At 46.5% G+C, this 8,893-nt stretch overlaps 1 non-coding gene across 1 annotated transcript; it reads right to left on the bottom strand.

Annotated features, from left to right (window-relative positions):
• Positions 1 to 1,798: 1,798 nt before the first annotated feature.
• Trnai-aau (transfer RNA isoleucine (anticodon AAU)) lies at positions 1,799 to 1,870 on the bottom strand. Its single transcript has one exon. It is a non-coding gene; the product is annotated as a tRNA-Ile (tRNA).
• Positions 1,871 to 8,893: the final 7,023 nt, after the last annotated feature.

Here is an 8,893-nt window from a genome sequence, read left to right as displayed (position 1 = left end):
TGCTACTTCTGCAGAAGCGGCGGCGGAGACGACGACGACGACGACGACGACGACGACGAAGATCGCGAGAGGCTCTGAGATATGTGAGAAATACATCTATAAAATGTAATTCAGACTGCCTCGTCCCACCTTATGCTGTACCGCTTTGGCAAATGCTTTATCTGCGCCATTTGCCTTAATCACATCTGAGAGTAAATCTTAAAAAAAACGCCTGTCGCTAATTGTTCGTCATCACAGGTACTGTTTGCTATACGGCCACGACGCGCAACTGATTTCCAAAATTCATCTTTCTCCTGTGAGGAGGGAACTTACGACCCCTGGTTTATTAGACCAGTGCTCTACCACTGAGCTAAAGAGGCGCGGCCTAGCGGTACTCTTGGGTACTTCGTCCTTACGGTCGTCTGCATCATCAGACTTTAGCTGACAACACTTCATATTACCGGCTAATATTTGCAGCTATGGCGACAAATTACTGCTTGGCTACACATCTGACACGTAACCGATGTGCTATCCAAACCACAACACTTGCATTTCAGAACATGTCTTTCACACATGTCTAAAAAATCACCTTCACCTTCAAACACAGTTTCCTTGCGACTGACAGAGACGTAGGCAAAGTTTAAAGTTGCTATTTCCATTAAATCTCGTTAATAAGAAAAACGGTATTTTTCACCTGCAGCGGAACAAAATTCCGTTCCGCCCAGCGTCTGGCTCGAACCCACGACCCTGGGATTAAGTGTCTGACGCTCTCCCGACTGAGATAGCCGGCTACCTCGGTGAATACTTGCCGGGTAGCACGTCACACAGTACTCGTTTGGGTTGGGTGGTCCCATACAGAATCTCTCCATGCTGCCTAATGTTTTCCTAACGTCACACTCGTCACGTACTTCACTTTTATGTCATAATCATTTCTGAGAGGCAAAGAAATTGCATGACAACAAGCAGAGCTAGTGGCGTCAAAATTAACACACATACCTTATGTGACTCAAAAGCCGAACGAGTTACTTTCCGACGTTGTTTTAGATGTGCAAGTGCCAGTCAAAACTCGCGGTGTCGGCACTCTGCCGACCATTTCGCTAGTTAACACCGGTCTTGCTGTGTGTGTTTCAAGCTCAAGAGGATCTCCAAGCAAAAAATGGTCAACAGCAACATTCAGACGGTTTCGTACTGCTCAATTGCTACATTAAAACGGTATGTTTCTTTTTCAGAACTGGAAAAACACAAGCGTGACAGCATTTGAAGCTGTAATCTTCAGATATGAAGTCCGACGCCTTATCCATTGGGCCACACGGACACTGACGACCAACATTTACATGTATACGACTCATCTCGAAACGCTCACACCCCTGAGGATTTGTGTTTTCGTTCTACACAGCCGCTGCCCCTTGCTCTTTCCCACCCATTCGTTACATTCAACCTCTGACGAGACCGACCAAATATAGACTGAGAAACAAGACCACACACTTTGTGCATTCGGAATCGAAGGCAGGGCATCCCTCGCCGCATTTGCTACGATGGCCATTTGCTACTTCTGCAGAAGCGGCGGCGGCGACGACGACGACGACGACGACGACGACGACGACGACGAAGATCGCGAGAGGCTCTGAGATATGTGAGAAATACATCTATAAAATGTAATTCAGACTGCCTCGTCCCACCTTATGCTGTACCGCTTTGGCAAATGCTTTATCTGCGCCGTTCGCCTTAATCACATCTGAGAGTAAATCTTAAAAAAACGCCTGTCGCTAATTGTTCGTCATCACAGGCCACGACGCGCAACTGATTTCCAAAATTCGTCTATCTCCTGTAAGGATGGAACTTACGACCCCTGGTTTATTAGACCAGTGCTCTACCACTGAGCTAAAGAGGCGCGGTCTAGCGGTACTCTTGAGTACTTCGTCCTTACGGTCGTCTGCATCATCAGACTTTAGCTGACAACACTTCATATTACTGGCAAATATTTGCAGCTATGGCGACAAATTACTGCTTGGCTACACATCTGACACGTAACCGATGTGCTCTCCAAACAACAACACTTGCATTTCAGAACATGTCTTTCACACATGTCTAAAAAATCACCTTCACCTTCAAATACAGTTTCCTTGCGACTGACAGAGACGTAGGCAAAGTTTAAAGTTGCTATTTCCATTAAATCTCGTTAATCAGAAAAACGGTAATTTACACCTGCAGCGGAACAAAATTCCGTTTCGCCCAGCGTCTGGCTCGAAACCACGACCCTGGGATTAAGAGTCTAACGCTCTACCGACTGAGCTAGCCGGCTACCTCGGTGAATACCTGCCAGGTAGCACGTCACACAGTACTCGTTTGGGTTGGGTGGTCCCATACAGAATCTCTCCATGCTGCCTAATGTTTTCCTAACGTCACACTCGTCACGTACTTCACTTTTATGTCATAATCATTTCTGAGAGGCAAAGAAATTGCATGACAACAAGCAGAGCTAGTGGCGTCAAAATTAACACACATACTTTATGTGACTCAAAAGCCGAACGAGTTACTTTCCGACGTTGTTTTAGATGTGCAAGTGCCAGTCAAAACTCGCGGTGTCGGCACTCTGCCGACCATTTCGCTAGTTAACACCGGTCTTGCTGTGTGTGTTTCAAGCTCAAGAGCATTTGCTACGATTGCCATTTGCTACTTCTGCAGAAGCGGCGGCGGAGACGACGACGACGACGACGACGACGACGACGACGACAAAGATCGCGAGAGGCTCTGAGATATGTGAGAAATGCATCTATAAAATGTAATTCAGACTGCCTCGTCCCACCTTATGCTGTATCGCTTTGGCAAATGCTTTATCTGCGCCATTCGCCTCAATCACATCTGAGAGTAAATCTTAAAAAAAAAACGCCTGTCGCTAATTGTTCGTCATCATAGGTACTGTTTGCTATACGGCCACGACGCGCAACTGATTTCCAAAATACATCTTTCTCCTGTGAGGATGGAACTTACGACCCCTGGTTTATTAGACCAGTGCTCTACCACTGAGCTAAAGAGGCGCGGCCTAGCGGTACTCTTGGGTACTTCGTCCTTACGGTCTTCTGCATCATCAGACTTTAGCTGACAACACTTCATATTACCGGCTAATATTTGCAGCTATGGCGACAAATTACTGCTTGTCTACACATCTGACACGTAACCGATGTGCTCTCCAAACCACAACACTTGCATTTCAGAACATGTCTTTCACACATGTCTACAAAATCACCTTCACCTTCAAATACAGTTTCCTTGCGACTGACAGAGACGTAGGCAAAGTTTAAAGTTGCTATTTCCATTAAATCTCGTTAAACAGAAAAACGGTAATTTACATCTGCAGCGGAACAAAATTCCATTCAGCCCAGCGTCTGGCTCGTACCCACGACCCTGGGATTAAGAGTCTGACGCTCTACCGACTGAGATAGCCGCCTACCTCGGTGAATACTTGCCGGGTAGCACGTCACACAGTACTCGTTTGGGTTGGGTGGTCCCATACAGAATCTCTCCATGCTGCCTAATGTTTTCCTAACGTCACACTCGTCACGTACTTCACTTTTATGTCATAATCATTTCTGAGAGGCAAAGAAATTGCATGACAACAAGCAGAGCTAGTGGCGTCAAAATTAACACACATACTTTATGTGACTCAAAAGCCGAACGAGTTACTTTCCGACGTTGTTTTAGATGTGCAAGTGCCAGTCAAAACTCGCGGTGTCGGCACTCTGCCGACCATTTCGCTAGTTAACACCGGTCTTGCTGTGTGTGTTTCAAGCTCAAGAGCATCTCCAAGCAAAAAATGGTCAACAGCAACATTCAGACGGTTTCGTACTGCTCAATTGCTACATTAAAACGGTATGTTTCTTTTTCAGAACTGCAAAAACACAAGCGTGACAGCATTCGAACCTGTAATCTTCAGATACGAAGTCCGACGCCTTATCCATTAGGCCACACGGACACTGACGACCAACATTTACATGTATACGACTCATCTCGAAACGCTCACACCCCTGAGGATTTGTGTTTTCGTTCTACACAGCCGCTGCCCCTTGCTCTTTCCCACCCATTCGTTACATTCAACCTCTGACGAGACCGACCAAATATAGACTGAGAAACAAGACCACACACTTTGTGCATTCGGAATCGAAGGCAGGGCGTCCCTCGCCGCATTTGCTACGATGGCCATTTGCTACTTCTGCAGAAGCGGCGGCGGCGACGACGACGACGACGACGACGAAGATCGCGAGAGGCTCTAAGATATGTGAGAAATACATCTATAAAATGTAATTCAGACTGCCTCGTCCCACCTTATGCTGTACCACTTTGGCAAATGCTTTATCTGCGCCATTCGCCTTAATCACATCGGAGAGTAAATCTTAAAAAAACGCCTGTCGCTAATTGTTCGTCATCACAGGTACTGTTTGCTATACGGCCACGACGCGCAACTGATTTCCAAAATTCATCTTTCTCCTGTGAGGATGGAACTTACGACCCCTGGTTTATTAGACCAGTGCTCTACCACTGAGCTAAAGAGGCGCGGCCTAGCGGTACTCTTGGGTACTTCGTCCTTACGGTCGTCTGCATCATCAGACTTTAGCTGACAACACTTCATATTACCGGCTAATATTTGCAGCTATGGCGACAAATTACTGCTTGGCTACACATCTGACACGTAAACGATGTGCTCTCCAAACCACAACACTTGCATTTCAGAACATGTCTTTCACACATGTCTACAAAATCACCTCCACCTTCAAATACAGTTTCCTTGCGACTGACAGAGACGTAGGCAAAGTTTAAAGTTGCTATTTCCATTAAATCTCGTTAATCAGAAAAACGGTAATTTACACCTGCAGCGGAACAAAATTCCGTTCCGCCCAGCGTCTGGCTCGAACCCACGACCCTGGGATTAAGAGTCTGACGCTCTACCGACTGAGATAGCCGGCTACCTCGGTGAATACTTGCCGGGTAGCACGTCACACAGTATTCGTTTGGGTTGGGTGGTCCCATACAGAATCCCTCCATGCTGCCTAATGTTTTCCTAACGTCACACTCGTCACGTACTTCACTTTTATGTCATAATCATTTCTGAGAGGCAAAGAAATTGCATGACAACAAGCAGAGCTAGTGGCGTCAAAATTAACACACATACTTTATCTGACTCAAAAGCCGAACGAGTTACTTTCCGACGTTGTTTTAGATGTGCAAGTGCCAGTCAAAACTCGCGGTGTCGGCACTCTGCCGACCATTTCGCTAGTTAACACCGGTCTTGCTGTGTGTGTTTCAAGCTCAAGAGCATCTCCAAGCAAAAAATGGTCATCAGCAACATTCAGACCGTTTCGTACTGCTCAATTGCTACATTAAAACAATATGTTTCTTTTTCAGAACTGGAAAAACACAAGCGTGACAGCATTCGAACCTGTAATCTTCAGATACGAAGTCCGACGCCTTATCCATTAGGCCACACGGTCACTGACGACCAACATTTACATTTATACGACTCATCTCGAAACGCTCACACCCCTGAGGTTTGTGTTTTCGTTCTACACAGCCGCTGCCCCTTGCTCTTTCCCACCAATTCGTTACATTCAACCTCTGACGAGACCGACCAAATATAGACTGAGAAACAAGACCACACACTTTGTGCATTCGGAATCGAAGGCAGGGCGTCCCTCGCCGCATTTGCTACGATGGCCATTTGCTACTTCTGCAGAAGCGGCGGCGGCGACGACGACGACGACGACGACCGCGAGAGGCTCTGAGATATGTGAGAAATACATCTATAAAATGTAATTCAGACTGCCTCGTCCCACCTTATGCTGTACCGCTTTGGCAAATGCTTTATCTGCGCCATTCGCCTTAATCACATCTGAGAGTAAATCTTAAAAAAACGCCTGTCGCTGATTGTTCGTCATCACAGGTACTGTTTGCTATACGGCCACGACGCGCAACTGATTTCCAAAATTCATCTTTCTCCAGTGAGGATGGAACTTACGACCCCTGGTTTATTAGACCAGTGCTCTACCACTGAGCTAAAGAAGCGCGGCCTAGGGGTACTCTTGGGTACTTCGTCCTTACGGTCGTCTGCATCATCAGACTTTAGCTGACAACACTTCATATTACCGGCTAATATTTGCAGCTATGGCGACAAATTACTGCTTGGCTACACATCTGACACGTAACCGATGTGCTCTCCAAACCACAACACTTGCATTTCAGAACATGTCTTTCACACATGTCTACAAAATCACCTTCACCTTCAAATACAGTTTCCTTGCGACTGACAGAGACGTAGGCAAATTTTAAAGTTGCTATTTCCATTAAATCTCGTTAATCAGAAAAACGGTAATTTACACCTGCAGCGGAACAAAATTCCGTTCCGCCCAGCGTCTGGCTCGAACCCACGACCCTGGGATTAAGAGTCTGACGCTCTACCGACTGAGATAGCCGGCTACCTCGGTGAATACGTGCCGGGTAGCACGTCACACAGTACTCGTTTGGGTTGGGTGGTCCCATACAGAATCTCTCCATGCTGCCTAATGTTTTCCTAACGTCACACTCGACACGTACTTCACTTTTATGTCATAATCATTTCTGAGAGGCAAAGAAATTGCATGACAACAAACAGAGCTAGTGGCGTCAAAATTAACACACATACTTTATCTGACTCAAAAGCCGAACGAGTTACTTTCCGACGTTGTTTTAGATGTGCAAGTGCCAGTCAAAACTCGCGGTGTCGGCACTCTGCCGACCATTTCGCTAGTTAACACCGGTCTTGCTGTGTGTGTTTCAAACTCAAGAGCATCTCCAAGCAAAAAATGGTCAACAGCAACATTCAGACGGTTTCGTACTGCTCAATTGCTACATTAAAACGGTATGTTTCTTTTTCAGAACTGGAAAAACACAAGCGTGACAGCATTCGAACCTGTAATCTTCAGATACGAAGTCCGACGCCTTATCCATTAGGCCACACGGACACTGACGACCAACATTTACATGTATACGACTCATCTCGAAACGCTCACACCCCTGAGGATTTGTGTTTTCGTTCTACACAGCCGCTGCCCCTTGCTGTTTCCCACCCATTCGTTACATTCAACCTCTGACGAGACCGACCAAATATAGACTGAGAAACAAGACCACACACTTTGTGCATTCGGAATCGAAGGCAGGGCGTCCCTCGCCGCATTTGCTACGATGGCCATTTGCTACTTCTGCAGAAGCGTCGGCGGCGGTCGCGACGACGACGACGACGACGACGACGACGACGACGACGACGACGAAGATCGCGAGAGGCTCTGAGATATGTGAGAAATGCATCTATAAAATGTAATTCAGACTGCCTCGTCCCACCTTATGCTGTATCGCTTTGGCAAATGCTTTATCTGCGCCATTCGCCTCAATCACATCTTAGAGTAAATCTTAAAAAAAAACGCCTGTCGCTAATTGTTCGTCATCATAGGTACTGTTTGCTATACGGCCACGACGCGCAACTGATTTCCAAAATACATCTTTCTCCTGTGAGGATGGAACTTACGACCCCTGGTTTATTAAACCAGTGCTCTACCACTGAGCTAAAGAGGCGCGGCCTAGCGGTACTCTTGGGTACTTCGTCCTTACGGTCGTCTGCATCATCAGACTTTAGCTGACAACACTTCATATTACCGGCTAATATTTGCAGCTATGGCGACAAATTACTGCTTGGCTACACATCTGACACGTAACCGATGTGCTCTCCAAACCACAACACTTGCATTTCAGAACATGTCTTTCACACATGTCTACAAAATCACCTTCACCTTCAAATACAGTTTCCTTGCGACTGACAGAGACGTAGGCAAAGTTTAAAGTTGCTATTTCCATTAAATCTCGTTAAACAGAAAAACGGTAATTTACATCTGCAGCGGAACAAAATTCCATTCCGCCCAGCGTCTGGCTCGTACCCACGACCCTGGGATTAAGAGTCTGACGCTCTACCGACTGAGATAGCCGCCTACCTCGGTGAATACTTGCCGGGTAGCACGTCACACAGTACTCGTTTGGGTTGGGTGGTCCCATACAGAATCTCTCCATGCTGCCTAATGTTTTCCTAACGTCACACTCGTCACGTACTTCACTTTTATGTCATAATCATTTCTGAGAGGCAAAGAAATTGCATGACAACAAGCAGAGCTAGTGGCGTCAAAATTAACACACATACTTTATCTGACTCAAAAGCCGAACGAGTTACTTTCCGACGATGTTTTAGATTTGCAAGTGCCAGTGAAAACTCGCGGTGTCGGCACTCTGCCGACCATTTCGCTAGTTAACACCGGTCTTGCTGGGTGTGTTTCAAGCTCAAGAGCATCTCCAAGCAAAAAATGGTCAACAGCAACATTCAGACGGTTTCGTACTGCTCAATTGCTACATTAAAACGGTATGTTTCTTTTTCAGAACTGGAAAACACGAGCGTGACAGCATTCGAACCTGTAATCTTCAGATACGAAGTCCGACGCCTTATCCATTAGGCCACACGGTCACTGACAACAAACATTTACACGTATGCGACTCATCTCGAAACGCTCATACCCCTGAGGATTTGTGTTTTCGTTCTACACAGCCGCTGCCCCTTGCTCTTTCCCACCCATTCGTTACATTCAACCTCTGACGAGACCGACGAAATATAGACTGAGAAACAAGACCACACACTTTGTGCATTCGGAATCGAAGGCAGGGCGTCCCTCGCCGCATTTGCTACGATGGCCATTTGCTACCTCTGCAGAAGCGGCGGCGGCGACGACGACGACGACGACGACGAAGATCGCGAGAGGCTCTGAGATATGTGAGAAATACATCTATAAAATGTAATTCAGACTGCCTCGTCCCACCTTATGCTGTACCACTTTGGCAAATGCTTTAT

This window comes from Schistocerca gregaria, unplaced genomic scaffold (genome assembly GCF_023897955.1).
Source record: "Schistocerca gregaria isolate iqSchGreg1 unplaced genomic scaffold, iqSchGreg1.2 ptg000077l, whole genome shotgun sequence".
NCBI lineage: Eukaryota > Metazoa > Arthropoda > Insecta > Orthoptera > Acrididae > Schistocerca > Schistocerca gregaria.
The sequence above is the reverse complement of the archived record's forward strand: the minus strand, read 5'-3'. Positions and strand labels throughout refer to the sequence as shown.